Source organism: Macrotis lagotis, chromosome 4 (genome assembly GCF_037893015.1).
Source record: "Macrotis lagotis isolate mMagLag1 chromosome 4, bilby.v1.9.chrom.fasta, whole genome shotgun sequence".
NCBI classification, from domain to species: Eukaryota; Metazoa; Chordata; class Mammalia; order Peramelemorphia; family Peramelidae; genus Macrotis; species Macrotis lagotis.
Window position 1 is genome coordinate 97,819,785 of NC_133661.1, and position 18,437 is coordinate 97,838,221.

Below are 18,437 nucleotides of genomic sequence, written 5' to 3' on the forward strand. Positions count from 1 at the left end.
GGAGATGACCCTGGAGGCAAGGTAATCAGGGTTAAGTGATTTGCACAAGGTCGCACAACTAGTCAGAGTCAAGTGTCTGAGGTTGATTTCAAATTCCCATCTTCCTAATTCCAAGATCAATGTTTTATTCACTGTGTCACCTATCAAAACGTATGAATAGGAAGCTTTCAGATGAAGAAATTAGAGCTAACTTTAGTCATATGAAAAAATGCTCCAAATCATTATTGATTAGAGAAATGCAAATTAAAACAACTCTGAGGTACTATCTCACACCTATCAGACTGGCTAAGATGACAAAAAAGGAAAATGTTCAGTGTTGGAGAGGTTATGGGATACTGGGACACTAATGCATTGTTAGTGGAGTTGAAAACTGATTCGACTTTTCTGGAGAGCAATTTGGAACTGGGTCCAAATGGTAGTAAAGCTGTGCATACTCTTGGATCCAGCAAATCCACTACTGGTCTATATCCCAAAGAGATCATAGAAGAGAGATCATGTACAAAAATTTTTATAGCAATTTTTTGTAGTGCCAAAATATTGAAAATTGATGAAATACCCATCAATTGGGGTATGTCTGAATATTATAAAGTATTACTGTTCTGTAAGAAATCACGAGCATCTGGTCTTTAGAGAACCTTGGAAAGACTTGCATGAACTTATGCTGAGTAAAGTGAGCAGAAACCAGGAGAACATTGTACACATTTATAGCAACATTGTGAGATGGATCAACTATGATGGATGCAGTTTCTCTAAGCAATTCAGTGATCACAATCAATTCTGAGAGACTTGCTTTAGAAAATGTCAGCCATATTCAGGGAAAAAACCTATAGAGTCTGAATGCAGAGAAAAGAAAACTATGCTTACTTTCTAAAATTTTTTATGTTTTTTTCTTTCTTTTTCATGTTTCTTCCTCCTTTAGTTCTAAATCTTTTTCACAACAAGAGTAATATCGAAAAATGCTAAACATGACTATATATGTCCAATTTAAAGCAGACTGTTTGCTGCCATGGGGAGGGGGGAAAGAAGGGAGGGTGAAAGAAAAATATGGAATTCATAAGCTTGCAAATGGACAAATGTTGAAAACTACCTGTGTATGCATATAATTGAAAAAAATATAACAAAATGGGAGAAAAAAAGCTAATATGAAGAAAGACTCTATGCAGATTGTGTAGTAATGATGAGTAAAAACAGTTAGACCAATCATCTAGCAGACTGGACACAAGACTAAGTGTGGATGACCAGGAAAATAAAAACTGGAAAATAAATGGATAGACTTACTTTCAGACAAAGATGGAAAAATGTGAGTATGGAAATTGAAATATAATGTACAACAAAAGATTGACATGTGGATGTGAAAAATATACTTATCTAATCTTTAGTAATAATTCTTGGAAACAAATTTTAAAGAAAGACTTAAATGCTACATTAAAAAAATTTGCTATCTAACTATGCAGGGCACAATTAAAATGTATACTTATTACTGCAACATAATATCAGGAAGAAATTCCTCTTTCAGATCCACTGTTAAAATATTAAAATAAACATTCTACTTCCCCAGTAGAGAGCATGCTTGGACATCTGTAATATATAATTTTTAAGTTTTATTATGAATGCTGTCAGGTTTGTGAAAGTATTATTTCATTGTACATTTTTTTGATTACTAAAAATCCTGTCAAAATGATATTAATTCTGATTCTCTTCTATGGTTTGGGAGAATATAATACTGAATCACTTGAAGTTACTATGAAAAGAAAACACCCTTTTTCTCTATGCCACCCTACTATTTCTCCATCATGAATTACTCAAATGAAACTAGTGGTCATTTTTTTTAAGTCAATGGAAGGCTCATCTTTAAAATACAGTCATAGATATATGGTATATTCAAATGAGTATTTGGCAAAACAAAGTTGTTACTGCTACAACTCTTCCCAGTTCTAAATTTAGGAATCTACATGAAAATGCCTGGATTAAGGAGAAAGGATCAATAAGATCAGAGAAAACTTAGTATTACAAATCGACTCAATTATAAAATGAGCAAAATGAAATAAGATAGGAAGTCAGTCTGAATTTAGGTGGTGGATAGTTGAATTTGTTTGTATTTTATTCATTATGCAAGAAAAAGCTAATAAAAGTTTTTAGTCAAGAGAATAATTTAATCAGGTCTGGATAATAAGATTACTCTGGCAAATGTGTAAGGGATTAAGTGAAGAGGAGAGTAATTGGAAGAAAACCAGTTAGTAGACTATTGAATAATTGAGATGGTGGAGAGGTAATAAAGGCCTAATGTAGAATGGTAGCAATGGAAATAAAAAGTATGGGGGGGAGATAATAGATTTAGGAAATTCTGAAGAGGTGAAATTGGAAAGTCTTGACAATTGAATGGATAGTGAGGGAGTAAGAAATGAGAAAAGATGAAATATAAATCCATGGTTATATGACTGGGAGAATAGTGAAATCATGTTTTAAAGTCAAAACAAAAGGGAAACAAAGTAGATTCGCATCTTTTGGGGAATGGTTAAACATATTGAGTATTTAAATGTTTTACTATGCTATATGATAAATATGATGAATACAGAGAAGCATGGGATGACATGAACAGATACAAAATAAAATAAACAGAATCAGGAAAACAAAACTATATATATATATATATGTGTGTGTGTGTATATGTATATATATATATATATATATATATATATACATATATATATATATACACACAGTGATGACAATAATAACAAACAAAAATGAATGCTTGCCATCCTTTCTCCTCTGTGGGGTGGGGGCAGATTATGGTTGAAGAATTTTAATATTCAACATATGTCAGATTTTTTTCTCTCTATGTGATAGGACTCAGGTACATGACTCAGGGTATTTGGTTAATCTCTCAACCTCAGTTTCTTTTCTTTTCTTTTTTTTTTAGGTTTTTGCAAGGCAATGGGGTTAAGTGGCTTGCCCAAGGCAACACAGCTAGGTAATTATTAAAGTCTCTGAGACCGGATTTGAACTCCTGACTCCAGGGCTGGTGCTCTATCTACTGCACCACCTAGATGCCCCTCAGCCTCAGTTTCTTTAACTGCAAAATGAGGAAAATATTTTCTGTAGCACTGTTCTAATAAGGTTATTGTGAGGAATATTTTTTTTTGGTAAGCAAAGCTCCAAGTACTTAATTAGATCCCCTTAGGCCTTCTCCTTTACCTTAAATATTCATTCAATAATCAAGACTTGCTACCACCACAAGATTTCTGCATTCATCCCCAGGTCTTCTTAGTTAAGCTCCTGAGCACATCCCTCAGGGACTTCCTAATTGGTCTCCCTTCATCCAAAAATCTCCTCTTTTCAATATATCCTTCACATAGCTACCAAATTGATATTCCTAATGTGACATAGCTCACCATATCATTTCTACTCTGAAAGCACCAGTTACTGCCTGCTGCTTCTTAGATAAAATACTAATTCTTTTTCTTGGTACTTTTAAGTTAATTTTGTTAAATAATGAAAATCTACCTTCGTTCCTTCCCTAACAAAAAATTATAGATAAAAGGATCCTTGTAATAACTTATGAATAGTCAAGAAAAACAAACTCCCACTTTGGTCATGTTCTAAAAATATACATCTCAATCCATCCCTCAAGTTCACTTCTCTAATAGAAGGCAGGTAGCATATTTCATCATAAGTATTCTTGAAATGATTTGTCTTCATATTGATCAGAAGTCCTAAGTCTTTCAAAGTTGTCTGTCTTTACAATGTTGTTGTTGTATAAATTGTCCTCCTAGGTTAGCTTATTGCACTCCTTTATCAACTCATATAAGCTTTCTCAAATTTCACTGAAGCTATCTCCTTAATTTTTTGACCACAATAGTATTCCATCATTTTCATATATCATAATTATAATTATCCCCAATAGATGCCCCTATTTCAATTGAAAGTTTTCAATTTTTTGACATCACAAAAAAAAGCTGCTATATTTTTGTACACAAGGATTCTTCTCTTCTTTCTTTGATCTCTTTGGATGTGATAGACACAAAATTTAGTATTAGCAAAGGGGACTATAGTAACATATAACAATGATTACACTTTGTGATTATCCATCACATTATCCAATCCAGGTTGAATTTATATCAGGATTTCATGGCTGGATCAATATTAGAAAAACTAATAATATAATTGATAATACTAATAATGAATAATAAGAACCAATAAGAATTGCGCAATCATATTGATGAGTGCTTAGACAGAGGCAACAAAACTACTACTTTTGCAAATGCTGTGAGGATTTACTTAGAGAATCCTATAGAGTCCACTGAAAGTTATCTGAAACAGTTATAAATGTCAACAAAGTTACAGGATACAAAATAAAGATTATGCAAATATATAGATGTCAGTATTACTCTATATTAGCAAAAAAAATTCAACAGAAGAAAGGGAAATTAATTTAAAATAAACACAGAAAATATAAAACATGGGACTACCTGCTAAGATATACATTGGAACTATATTAACACAATTACAAAAGACTCTTTATATAAATAAAAACATCTAAATAATTGGAAACTATTGCTTATGGGTAAGCCAAGTCAATATAATAAAATGACAATACTATCTAAATTAATTATATTGATTCAATGAAATACAAAATTACCAAAATATTTCCTTATATAACTTGATAACATAATACAATTCATTTGGAGGAACAAAATGCCAAAAATATGAAGGTGATAAATGAAAAAATGGAAAGGGAATTCAGTAGTTCTTGATCTTAAACTATACTACAAAGTAGTAATTCATCAAAAGAATTTGATACTATTAAGGAAAAAAGCTGAACAGTGAAATACATTGGTTTTACAATATACAGAAGCAAGTGAACACAATAGTCACCTATTTTTAAAAATATATTATTTTTCCAATTACATGGAAAAAACAATTTATAGCACTTTTTAAAAAAAATTGTGACTTCCAAATTCTCTCCTCCCTCCAATATGCCTAAGCAATTTGATATTGGATATGTATACACAGAGCAAAACATTTCCATATTAATCATTTTGTGAAAGAAAACATTGTCCAAAATTAGAAAAAGGAGAAAAATAATGTAAAAAATAAATAATATATTTTGATCTGTATTCAGACACCATAAATTCTTTCTCTGTCGTTGGACAGCATTTTTCATTACATGTCCTTTAGAATTAGAATTTTAGAATTGTATTACTGAGAATAGCTAAGTCATTCACAGTTAATCATCATAAAATATTGCTTTAAATGAGTACAATATTCTCCTGGTTCTTCTCACTTCATCCCACATCATTTTATATAATTCTTTCAAGGTTTTTCTGAAAGCATTCAGGTCATCATTTCTGATAGTATGATAGTATTGCATCACAATCATATCATAGCTTGTTTATCCATTCCATAATTGATGGACATCCCCCAATTCACAATTCTTTGACCCCCATAAAAAGAGTTGTTTTAATTATTTTTGTACATATAGATTTTTTTCCTTTAAAAAAAACAAATATATTTGGGGTATTTTTTCATACCCTTTCTATAGAATGTCATTTTTCTTTTCTGTAAATTCATAGCAATCAATAGATACCTCCTAGTTGCTTTAACTTGCATTTCTTTGATCAATAGTGATTAAGAACATTTTTTGACTATAGATGGATTTGATTTCTTTAGCTGAAAATGTCTACTCATATGCTTTTGGGTTTGGGAAAATGATTCATATTTCTATAAATTAGACTCAGTTCTCTTTATATTTGAGAAATGAAGCTTTTAGCAGAGAAATTTGTTATACATTCTCCCCTCCTCCAGTTTTCTACTTTCCTTTTGATTTTGGCTCCATTGATTTTGTTTGTACAAAAACTTTTAAATTTAATTAATCAAAATGATCCATTTTACATCCTATGTATGTCCTGTTTGGCCATAAATTCTTCCCTTATCTACACATGTGAGAGGTAATTCCATGCTTCCCTAATTTGCTTAAATTATCTCCCTTTATTTCTAAATCATGTACCCATTTTGACTTTATCTCGCTATATGACATTAGTTATTTGTAGCTACATAGAACCGTGAATACAACACCAGGTCCGTGGTCAGGAAGACCTGATTTCAAATTCAGATTCAGATACTTATAAGTTATGTAACCTTGGGCATGTCATTTAATTCTGTTTGCCTCAGTTAACCTCTTCAGCTGTACAATGAACTGAATAAGAATATGGTAAACCACTTCAGACTCTTGCAAGGAAAACCCTAAATGTGGTGAAGAGTCAAACATGTCTGAAATGACTGATCAAATAAAATGTAATCATTTATGTACTGTAATGTTCTCAATATCTTTGGTTATAAATTCTTCTTTTATACACGGATCTGACAGGTAAATTCCATTGCTTTTAGTTTGTTTATTTTTTTTTTGCAAGGTATTTGCAAGGTAATGAGGTTAAGTGACTTGTCCAAAGTCACAGAGGTAATGAGTAACAAGTATCTGAAAGGCAGATTTGAACGCTGGTCCTTCTGACTCCAGAGCTGGTGCTCTATCCACTGTACCACCTAGCTGCTTCTAATATGCTTTTTAAAAATATCTCCTCCTACTTCTAAATCATGTACCTATTTTGACCTTATCTTCATACATGATATGAATGTTGATCTATACCTGGCTTCTGCCAAACTGCTTTTCAGTTTTCTCAGTAGTTTTTGTTCCTATCGAGTTCTTGTCCCAAAAATCAGATTTTTGTACCTACAGAGTATGGTGCACCCAAACAATTCCACTGACTCACTATTCTTTGCTTTGTTTTGATGATTTCTGATTTGTAATATACTTTGAAATCTAGAACAGCTGGACTATCTTCCTTCACATTTTTTTCATTAATTCCCTTAATGTTCTTGACCCTTTGTTATTCTAGATGAATTTGTTATTACTACCTTTCTAAATTTGTAAAATAATTTTTGGTAGTTTTATTGGTATAGCACTGAATAAATAAATTAATTTACATAAAATTGCCCATTTATTTTCTTAGTTTGATCAGTGTATGAGCAATTATATTTTTTCAATTATTCAAATTTGACTTTATTTGTGTGACAAGTATATTGTAGCTGTTCATATAAGTTCCTAAGTTTGTCTTGGCAGGTAGAATCCGGTGAATTTTATTTTGCATTTAGATTATTTGAATGGAATTTCTCTTTCTATCTCTTGCTTCTGGGTTTTGTTGGTAATATATAGAAATGTTGATGACCTTTGTGGGTTTATCCTGAAATTTCATTGAAGTTGTTAATTTTTTCATCCTTTTCTAGTTGATTCTCTAGAATACCATCATATCATCTCCAGAGAGTGAGAGTTTTGTTTCCTCATTGCCTATTCTAATTTCCTCAATTTTCTTTTCTTGTATTATTACTAAAGCTAAATAGTTACTACAATTTGGAATAATAGTGGTGGTGATAAGATAAATCCTTGCTTCACCTCTGATATAATTAGGAAGATTTCTATAGATGCAGATATGCTTGTGGATGATTTTAGATAATTGCTACTTATTTCAAGCTTATTCCTATTTTTTCTAATATTTTTAGAAATTTCCTATTTGAAAAACTCAAATGTTGAGAACTGGGGAATTCTTATGCAGAAATAAATTTTAGATCAACATCTCATGCTATATATGTCAAGATAAATTATGAATAAATACATGATTTAGACATAAAATTGAAACAAATAATGCTAATTAGCACTTATATTGTATCTATTATCCATGGATCTGACAGATAAACTACTCCATGACCTCCTAATTTACTTTTTTTTTTATTGTTTTTTTGCAAATTACTTGCAAGGTAATGAATGGGGTTAAGTGACTTCCCAAGGTCACACAGGTAATAAGTATACTGTTTTAATATTTTAAAATTAATAAATTATGGAAAAATTTAACACTCAGATCTAGGAATAGGGAAGAGTTCCTGAACTCAGAAGTAGAGAAATTTTTAGAAGAAAATGGACAATTTTAATTATATAAAATTAAAAAGACCTTTTTTCATAAGTGAAGCCAATTCATTTAAAATTAAAAGAGAAACCATTAAACAGTAAAATATTCTACAGCAAATTTCTTTGACAAATGTCTCATTTCTAAGATATATAGAGAAAAGAAAAGGGAATACATTTTAGTTCAGAGTTGACTTTGGGTCAGGCATTGTGCTAGTACACAATAAATATTGTCTTACTTGACTAATACTCTTTTGGTTTTCTTTCTGTTCTGAGATTCTGTGATTTCTGCCAATCTCTTTTTCAGACTTTCCTGATTTATCAAATATGTGTACTGTCTTTTCTTGAAGCAAAGTCCCTCATTCATCCTTTTGAATTTTTAAGAGGTCTACTGACCACATTGTTATCTTAATTTATTACCTAATTTGCTCAAGTTTATTATGATTGGTCTATCATCTCTTCTAAGGTTCTGCTTGTGAGATACATTCTGAAAGTTTATCCTTTCTTTTAATCTAGAGAATTTCTTCATTTAATTCAGGCCTTCTTTTTGTTACTTCATTTCTTGAACCTAACTTTTGTTATGTTTTGTTTTATTTTTGGCTATGTTTCCCAAAGAGAATTTCTCTCTTTTTTGCTTTCCCCACTTCCTTGGTGATTATTGTCCTTTCAAATTTTGGAGCATTTTTTTGCAGTTTTTAAGTAGTGAGTGAGATCTGCCCTTAGGTCTGATCACCAATTTAGTATTCTCCTAATTTTTAGAACTTTATTTCTCCATATAACTGCTTATATTCCCTTCTTCCTACCTCTTACCTTCAGTCACATTTTACCTTGAGCTCAGGTGATCATCATTTACCTTAAAAGTCTAACTTGAGGGAGGCTAGGTGATATAGTGGATAAAGCACTGGCCTTGGAGTCAGGAGTACCTGGGTTCAAATCTGGTCTCAGACACTTAATAATTACCTAGCTGTGTGGCCTTGGGCAAGCCACTTAACTCCATTTGCCTTGCAAAAAAAAAAACCTAAAAAAAGTCTAACTTGACTTAATATCAAATTTGAAAGAAAGATTTTCAATGTAACAAATTTGATTTGGCTTAAATTTAAAATAGACTTTCATTTTCCCTTTAAGGTATACTACAAACAAACCTTTCTCAAGAAACTCTTAGACCAGGTTTGTCTCCCTCAAAGGGAGGCCTAAATTCACAACAGTTATGCTAATTTCAAAAGAATGCTGCCAAAAAATCTCCAAAGTTCTGACATCAGAAGACATTTATGATACCCTGAACTGGTAAATTTGATAAAAATGAGTCATGCCTCGTACTTGCTTAAAAACCATCCCTTCTTTGTGTTAATAGAGGAAATCTTCATTATGTACTTTTCAATTTTTGTTTGTATTCTTCTACTGGTCATTGCCTTTAACAGAACAAGAATTGAGAGTAAAAGAAAATCACTAAAAATACTGGTTTAAAATATATGGTGATGATTTTAATCTGAATAGACTATAATCAGGGCAAATAGCTTAGTGATTACCTTGATCCTGATTCAATGTTCATTTCTTCTATGTTACAGTCTAACGGCGTTCAATAAATAAAATATATGAAATAAAAAAATCTAACTTGGCCAATATCAGCAGGAAAAAAAATCTTACATTTTTTTTCTTCCCACAAGATAAAATTCAAACATCTCCCTATAAACACAGAATACTCCTTTAAATTCACTGTAATTAAGAACTACACATTAGAAACAAAATTATTCTGTGCAGTCTCTTATTAGATCTCTTCTTTATGTTACTCAGTTCATATTAGTCTGCTTATTTAACAACTCAATCTCATGGACAATTAAACAATACCCACAGAGGTATACAAATGTCCAACCCAATCAGTTCCACCTTATTAAACTCTCTTTCATTGTTTGGTTGGATCATGAAGTATACAGTTAAACAGTCCTTTGAAAATAGTTGCACTGTTTTGACTGACTTACAAGAGGAAAGCTCAAATGCTTTGGCAAATTGTTCTTTTAAAATATAAGGTAAATATTCTTTTTATTATTAAAACTGAAATTTTCCTTATGCACTAATTTTTATTAAAGCAGAATATTAATGAAAACATTGTTTTATTTTGTTTTTTTTTAGGTTTTTTCAAGGCAATGGGGTTAAATGGGTTGTCCAAGGCCACACAGCTAGGTAATTATTAAGTGTCTAAGACCAGATTTGAACCCAGGTACTCCTGACTCCAAGGCTGGTGCTTTATCCACTGCGCCACCTAGCCGCCCCTTAATGAAAACATTGTACCATCATTTTGAAATCAACCAAAACTTATTTTCAGAGGTAAAGGAATTTGTTTGACATTTCAAAAGAAAGATATCAAGCTAGGTATTCTAGAATTTATCATATAGTTACAATATTTACCACCAGTTGAAGCCCCAATAAGATAGATAACTGAAATAATGATAAAAAGCAAGGTCAATTCTTATTAGCCTTTTCCCTCAAAATTCCCAGTGATACTCAAATGCTCAGAAGGGTGGACCTATGATCTCATCTACTTGAAATTTCTTCCAATAGTGCAGTTCTAAACCCAGCTATGTTCATCCATCCAGTGTGACTTGTCTCTATATTTTCCTTTGTTACATGATAAGATCATCTTCTCTTCCTTTTATAAAATTACTTGGCATCATCTGGAATTGTTATTCTATGCTGATAATTTTCAAATCTACCTATTCTGCTATAATCTTTGTGCTGACTTCCCATCAAGCATCTTCAAATGCCTTTCAGATATCTCAAAATGCATGTGCAATACATCTGTTTTTTATTTTTGCAAGATAATGGGATAAAGTGATTTGTCCAAGATCACACAACTAAGTAAGTATTAAATGTTTGACACTGGATTTGAACTCAGGTCCTCTGACTCCAGGACCAATGCTTTATTTACTGTGCTACTTAGTTGCCTCCTGCAATATGTCCAAAAGAGAACTAATTATTACCCCCCCCCCCATTCCCTATTCCTCCTTCTACTCTCCCAGTCCCTCAAACTTGTAATTTAGGAGCTATCCTGCATTCTTCATTATCTTTCATCCCCCACCCCATTCAAGTTGTAGCCAAAGCCTGCTAACCTTCGCGACATCTCTCAAATATGCCTCCTTCCTTTTTCTGCTCTCATCATCTCATACCTGAAGTATTGCAATAGCGAATCTGCCTTCCTCAAGTCTCCCCCCACTCTGATCCATCTTCCATTCAGCCATCAAAGTGATTTTCATAAAATGTAGATTTGATCATGTCACACCCTAGGCAATAAAATATAGTAACTTCCTATTGCCTTCACGTGATCTATTTGGCATTCAGATTCCTTCATAACCTACCCATCTCCTACCTTACCAGTTTTCTTATACCTTATTTCCCAATAGGTGCTTCTCAATCTAGTGATGGTGGCTTTCTGGCTGTTCCACAAATAAGACATTCTATCATTCTAGGCTTTCTCTGATTATATTCTGTTACTGTAAAGCTCTTTCTCTTGCAGTTATATTACTGATTTTCCTAGCTTCCTTTAAGTCCTAACTAAAATGCTACCTTCTAGATGAAGCCTTCTCTAATCTCTTCTAATTTGAGTACCTTCTGTCTGTAAAATATTTCCTACTTATCCTATATGTATCTTGTTTGTACATATTTACTAGCATGTTACCTCCCTCATTAGATTGTAACCTCCTTAGGGGGTAGGCACTATCTATTGACTATGTTTGTACTCACAGTGCTTAGGACAGTTCCTGGCAAAGGGTAGGCACTTAATAAATGTTCACTGATTGATTGTTCTTTCAAGTTCTTCATTTGTTGGTTATATATTTGATCTGCCCAACCTCAAATGCATGTTTGCACTAACTTTTACATGATGATCAGAAAATAAGTATGAGTATTGGGCTCATGATTCCTTAAAAATATAATTGCTGGGGAAGAGGTAAAGTTTTTTCATTCTTATTCTTGCATTTCTGGAATGTACTACATTCTGGGAACATAAATACAAAAAGTAAAAAAGTTATTACTATTTATCATGTGTGTAAATAGATGGATAGATATGTCTACATACTGATATTGACATATAGATATATCTCTATCCAACATACATGCATATATATATATATATATATATATATATATACATATATACAAATACATACATATAAAATGGTAGTCAAGGAAGGGAATAAGGGAATTTTGGGTTGAATAGTACCACTTAGGAATAATGAATTAATAGGGTCAAGTAATGTGCCCCTTCAAAAAAATGGTAATATTGAATATATCATTGTGTTCAAAGTAAGAGACAGAAAGAGAGGCAGATGTCAAAAATAGCCTGAGTGGTCACACTCATTTAGTATTACTTCTTATTCAGGAGGGCTTAGCCCCAGGACAAAAGAACATTAAAGACAGGCTATAGAAGTTTAACTTGCCAGACTATGGATTTTGGACTTTCAATAAAATGTAATAATGGCAGCAGCAACAACAGCCATGATGCACATTTATGGAATAATTTAAGATTTACAAATGGCATCATGAAATCAAGAGAAAATAAGCCTTGGCTTTAGTAAAACATAGGTTCAAATCCTATATGTAAATTGGGGGCATTGTATGTTCCTGGTTACTTAAGAGATTACTCTGTTGGGCAACTCAATAAGATTCTGATTTGCAAATCTATTCTAATAGATTTGGGTATCAATACCAGAAGTCTCCTTCAGCAATAAAATCACTGATTTGTACTCTTTCTTTCTCTTATCTCTACCCCCCCATGATGTTCAAAGTTCTTTATTTATATTTGGAGTGTGAGGTAGGTAGATAAAATATGTTTTACAAAGGAAGCAACTTAGATGCAGAGAAGATTCATCCTATAATCTAAATAAGAAACACACACTGGACTTTGATTTAGGTTATCATAATTAATTTAGCCTCATTCATGGATAATTGTTTAGTCAAGTATAAAAAATAGTTCCTAAAAATCTCAAGATTTTAGTATATTGAGTACAAATCCTTAATTTTTTTTGGTTTATGTATTCACAACACCTATTATAGTTGTTGGCACATAGAATATATCATTTAATAAGCGCTTATTGAATAGATGAATGAATAGATAAAATCTTCGACTTGGAGAAAATCAATCGTTACATAGCTTGAATTTCCAGTCTTCTTCTTTCCCATAAACATTTATGTGACCTTACCCCTGGGAGTTCCCAGTTTGCCCGAGGCGTAGGTAGTGTTACTCATGCAGTAGCATTATTAGCTTGACAGAGACATAACCTAAGAAAGATCATGAAATTTGTGACAGTGAATACTTGGGGAGTGATTTAATCCTACATAAATAATATCATTATAGTTCAAGGGCTTTCACCAATTTCAATTAATCTAAAGTAATTGAACTTAAAGTCAATTTGACAAACATTTACTAAATGTCTAGTGTGTGAAGCACTAGTGCTAAGTGATAGGGATGCAAAGACAATAGTGTCCATGCTCATGGATCTTACTTTTTGCTGTGGAGAGAATAAATGTAGGCTAGAAGACAATATAATTAAATTGGATTCCAAACTATTTGGATGGCTGCCCTTAATGAATGATTATTATAGTCATTGATAGTTCAAAATCAATGACAGGAAGTTTCCAGCAAAGAACCTTGGGAATCTGTCCTTCTTTAAACTATTTCATGCAGTTACTTGAGTAAAGATATACATAGAAAATTTCAAATTTTAAGAGACACTATTATCAGAAGGCATAGTTGACATTCTGGGCAATGGAGTCAGAATTCAAAATATCTTATCTGACTAGAGCACTGGCTAATCTAATAATATGAAATTAGCAGGGATAAATATGAACACTTGTATATTAAAAAAATCAATTGCACAAATACAAGATGAGGAAAGTATGATTAAAGAACAGTTTTCCTGAAAGAGATTTTGGATTTTAATGGGGTACAAGTTCAGGAGGATTTAATAATGTGGTATGGAAGTCAAAAAAAAGCTAATGTCAACTTGACTATATTGAGAAATATAATTTTTCAGTAATAAGAAGTTGATGGCCCCTTTGTCAACCTGTATCTAGAATACAGTACTCAGTTGTGGACACCACAGTTTAATAAGGATACTGATAATAACTAGCATTTATATAGTAACAAGGAATTTTAAATATTCTAGCTCATATTATTCTACTAGGTTCTATTATTTTCCTTTTTTTGATTGATGAGAAGTTAAGGCTAAGACATATTTTGAATAACTTGTCCAGGGTCTAGTAGTAAGTGTATGAGGCAGGTTTTGAACTCAGGCCTTACTGATTCTAGATCTAACATTGTACACTGTACAACTCGGAGGAAGTAGAGCAACCAAGATAGTGAAGGGCTCAAAGCTGCTGTCCTATAGAGATTATATATCATTATAGATATTAAAATCCAACCATTGGTTATCCCTAGATTGAAGGAATTTAGAATGCTTATCCTGGAAAAGACTCTTGAAGGCACAGAACTTGTTTTCAAGTATTATAAGGACCATTATATGAAAAATAGATTAGACTTGTTTGACTGAGTCCCAGCAGAAAGACCTAGAAGGACTATGCAAAAACAGGCTAAGTTTAGACTTGATTGACAATTAGAACTGTCTAAAAGTAGGCTTTTCTCAAGAAGTTTTGTGACCCCCTTTTTAAATGTCATCAAGTAATCCCATTAATAGGCTACATTGTAAAAGAGTTTCTCTATGGGTGTGAATGCTGATGACTCTTCTAATTTTTATAATTCTGTGATTGTAATTCTGTGAAAATTCACATTAACATAATGACCAATCTTCATTCTAGAAGATGAGGAAGGAAGCATATTTCTCTTGTCTTAATAGAGAAGTGACTAATCATGGGTGTAGAATGCTTTATATGCTGGCATCATCAATGTGCCAGATGATTTTCCTAAATTCTTTCTCTTTTGTTATAAGGAAGAGTTTGGCTTTTTTTTTTAGCATGAGGGTATTGGGAAGTTACAGAGATATAAAAACAAACTAATAAAATGATCAGAAAAAGTTAAAAATTAATGTGCATTGGCTATAAAATATTTTACTTCTGCCATGGCATATTGGAAAGAACACTGGTATTCGAATGCTTTCATTTGCAATACAAAATACTTGGGTACTAGCTCTACCAGTTAATAGTAGTGTGACCTTGGGTAAATTATTCTGATTCTATCTATATAATAAGAGAGACATACTAAGCAAAATCTTTCTAATGATTAGAAATGTTTTAAAATGGACTGAGTAAATTTGGTAAGAACAAACGGTGGAGAGCTAACATTCTGAGGTAATTCTTGGTTCTAGCAAAGGGACTCTGAGGTCCTTCCCTATTCTAAGATCTTATGATAGATAGGGTGAGACCTCAGAGAACATCTAGTTCAACATCTACCACAATAAAAAATGAATTAGATACTCTATATGATACTTCTAACTCTTTTGATCTATGATGAGAATGTGTCCTACTAAACTGTTAGCAAATTCATATTGCAAGTTTTAAGTGAGGATAGCAATTCTGAATGCCAACACTAAACACACAGCACAAAAGTCTTTCCTTTTGAAATTAAGTTCAGATTACATTTCTCTCAACATAAAAATAAGCTAAGGAAGAAAAAAGATGTTCTGTTTTTGCTAAACTGATGTTGAGCCTTATTTTTTTTAATCTCTTGCTAACTTGCACTGCAGCAAAGTAACCTCCAAATTCCCAATAGAAAAAAATTGTAGACTTCTGTTACAGTGGCAGCTATCAGTGACAGGTGTTACTTTTTAAAATGATATTAAATGAAATTATTATTTACATATATTTAAAGTAATTATAACATTAAGTCATTTTAAGTAATAATCATGAATCTTCTGTGATATGCTTGAGCTATTACAATATACAATTATGATAAACTTTTGTCCAAGAGTATTTGTCTATACTTCTCATTACCCTCGTTCTCTGACCTACAGGGATCTTTCACAATCAAAATTCTGACATGAATTCACAGTTCAGATCTGCCTTTCAAATTATCCCTAGGGATTACGAGTACTGATATTGGTTTTTTCCCCTTCTCCTTTTGACAGCTGAGTTGTGATCTCCTGATTATAAATTCCATTTTTAAATATTTTTTTCATTGAGAAGGGCAGCTATTGGTAATGCCAGTTACATATGATATTGCTACCAATAAAGGATTAAAAAAAAAGATTTTCAATGTCTGCTTTTAAAAGCCTGCTTGCTAGTATAATTTCAGGATAAATCTCCGAGTGCACAAAAGGTCTGAGCTGCTGCTAAATGCTTTTTAAAATTAAAGAACATCTGATGACATATAGGTGACTATAATTGCCATAGTTCACTTTCATGTCATAGCTGTGAAAACGAAATTATTGGACACAAATCCTTGCAAGTCAATATGCACTTCAGTTGAAGAAGTAGGATCAGCTAAAGTAAATGAAAATCTACGACTGAGCACTTCTGTTTTTCATCTGAGTAAATCTCCATCATCTCAAATAGAGGCAATTATGACTATATGAAGAAGGAGTGGGAACAGAATATCATCTGGCACCTTATCTGAGCCAAGCAGTGTGTCACATATTGCAACACTATTTGTATCTGAGATTTAAGTTTGTATTTATGACCATCTAGAGAGGCAAAATCTAACAATTCAATTTAACTCCATTTATTAAGTACTCTCATCTATTGTTCATTCACGCATTCATTGTCCTTCATACTCAAAAAAGGACCAAAACAACATCATGATTTTGGTGTGTCCAGCTGTGGCTGATCTGACCAATATGAGCTCAGAAGGTTCTACCATAAGTCAGGTACAAATAGCTTAAAGGAACATTTGGAATGGGGATGATTCTAAATTTGTATAACTTATGTTTCTCTTAAGTCACTACAATACTGCTTTGCTTATAGAATGCAGTATTTTCCTTGATGTGGGCAAACAATGCTGAAAGGTCCTATGCCAGTGTCTCCTCTGTTTCACAACTGACACCAAACTCTTCAGAGAGACTTTTGAGAATGTCCTTGAATCACTTCTTCTGGCCACTGTGAGAGTACTTACCTTGTTTGAGTTACCCCCAAAATAACTTTTTAGTCAAATGTGTACATGTGGCATTTGAACATGTAACCAGCACTCTTTGCAGCAAAATTAGAATACTTGGCAATTCAAGAAAGAACCTTTACATCTAGTGCCTTGGGAGGTGATTTTCAGAATCTTTCTAGGACAATTCAAGTGGAAGTGATTCAATTTTCTGCCAAGGTCCTGATAGACTCTTCAGGTTTTACAAGCATATAACGATGTCAGTACAATGGCTCTACAGATCATCAGTCTGGTAGGCAACCTATTGCCTCTTCTTTCCCACACTTTCTTTTAGAACCCCCCCCCCCAATTGCTGAGGTAGGTCTGGCAATGAATGTGTTGGCTTCATCATCTATACCTACATCCCTGGAAAATGTTCTGCCAAAGTAAGTAAACTTATCCATATAATTCAAAATTCCTCCATTTGTTGTAACTGATAGCTCCACAAATGGATGGAATGGTGTTGGCTCATAGAGAACCTTTGTTTTCTTGGTGATAATTGTCAATTCAAACAGTACAAATGTCAGAGAATAAATCCATACTCTGTTGCATCTCAGTCTTAGAGGCTGCATTGTGTTCACATTCATATGGGAAGAAAGTCACACACCAGCGTTCCCTTTAGTTTTGGCTTGTAGTTTTGTCAAGTTAAATAATTTACTTTCAATATGGTAACTGACCTTGATACTGTTTTAGTCCTTGTTGAAAGCATCTGACAACATCCCTGACAACATCAGGCTAAAAAGTATGGGAGCAAGCACACAGTCCAGTTTCATTCCACTGGAAACTGGGAAAGCTTGAGAACAGAAACATTAGCCAGAATCTGTGAAAGTATGTCATCATGAGACTGGTGTACAATACTGCTGAACTGCTCTCCAAACAACTAAATTTTCCCATGATTTTCCACAAGTCTTTATGACTGGCAGAACCAAAGATTTCAGTCATATTAACAAATATTGTATACATTCCTCTGTTCTGTTCCTGGCATTTCTTCTGAAGTTGTCAGGCAGAAAACACCATGTTGACCATTCCTCAGCTGGTTCTGAAGCCACACTGACTCTTGGGTAGATGATCACCTTCTGGGTGAAGGATTTCCAGGTGATTAATCAATTTAGGAAGACTGGAGCAAAAATTTTGCCAACAGGGTAAAAGGGAGAGACACCTCTGTAGTTGTTATAAGACAACCCATTTTATTTTCCTTTTTAAAGAGAGAAAATGAGTCTCCTGGGGAACAATCTCCTTTTGCTATATAACTTAGAAGATTTCAGTCCATGGTCAGTGAACCTCTGGAGCCTTGTATGGCTCTGATGTAATGCAAATAATGCCAGATATTTTGCCATACAAGAGGAGCCTAATGGCATTCAGTCTGTTTTTCAGTTGGAAGTTCAGCTAAAGAGGGACTGATTTCAA

At 32.9% G+C, this 18,437-nt stretch overlaps 1 protein-coding gene and 1 long non-coding RNA gene across 2 annotated transcripts in view; both read right to left on the reverse strand.

The window, feature by feature from the left end:
* Positions 1 to 18,437, reverse strand: part of ATRNL1 (attractin like 1) — a 1,271,094-nt gene that overhangs the window by 399,528 nt on the left and 853,129 nt on the right. The gene's annotated exons all lie outside the window — the stretch shown is intronic.
* LOC141521247 (uncharacterized) overlaps positions 4,696 to 18,437 on the reverse strand; it is an 89,830-nt gene continuing 76,088 nt past the window's right edge. Inside the window, exon 3 of the long non-coding RNA XR_012477875.1 lies at positions 4,696 to 13,228. This is a non-coding gene — a long non-coding RNA (uncharacterized LOC141521247). The remainder of the gene's footprint in view (positions 13,229 to 18,437) is intronic.